The following is an 825-nucleotide window of genomic DNA, read 5'->3' on the forward strand; positions in this document are numbered from 1 at the left end:
ACCTTGTGTACCAGGTGCAAGGGAAATGTGCTTAAGAATAAGACTCTTAAAGCTCACTGAGCACTCAGTACTTAGAAATACGTAGATAATTTCATTAATTTATCATGTTCTTTGTGCATCATTACTTTGAATTTGTCAGCAACTAAAGCAATGTACTACTGCTCAAAGAATTAAAAAAAGTGTCCAGAACTCTGGGGTCCACTTTGGTGGAATACTCACAAATTATGAGTATTTCAGATAGCACTTAACTCAATAAACTAATGTGTTTTAATAAGAATGTTGATGTATGTATGTTGATCTATAATTTTAAATGACAGTAATGAAAACACATTAGCCACTCGGTACTTCATGATTTCCCTTCACAATTTGTATGATATTGTCCTAACTCCCTGATAGATGCCATCCATCCATCCATCCATCCATCCATCCATCAGTAGCCTTGGTCTGCTCTGGGGGCTTCTGCCAGTACGACATGGGAAAACCTCTCCCTAGAAGGCATTCTCCCTTGGGAAAAAACTCATTTTCATTGTTTGTAACCGCAATCTTATTCTTTCAGTCATTACAGACAAACAGCGATTCACATGACCTCAAAGAAAAACAAAATCCAAATGATCCTGCCTGGGACCAAGGTTCCCAGGAACCTGCCCTGGAGCCTGGCCTGGGGTGGGAGATTGAGGGTGATTGGCTGGTTGTCAGGTCTTCGTTCTTGGGGCCCAGCCAGGCGCAGCCCAAAGAGGTAACATGGGCCTGCCTTTCTGCAGGAGGCCCGGCAGTCCGAGCCCCAGCTTCTGAGGCTGTCTGTAGAGACAGTGGAAGATACAAGTC

This window comes from Mchenga conophoros, linkage group LG7 (assembly GCF_057382185.1).
Source record: "Mchenga conophoros isolate Kocher_MC1m ecotype Shallow Benthic linkage group LG7, M_conophoros_male_GT1.1, whole genome shotgun sequence".
Taxonomy (NCBI): Eukaryota; Metazoa; Chordata; class Actinopteri; order Cichliformes; family Cichlidae; genus Mchenga; species Mchenga conophoros.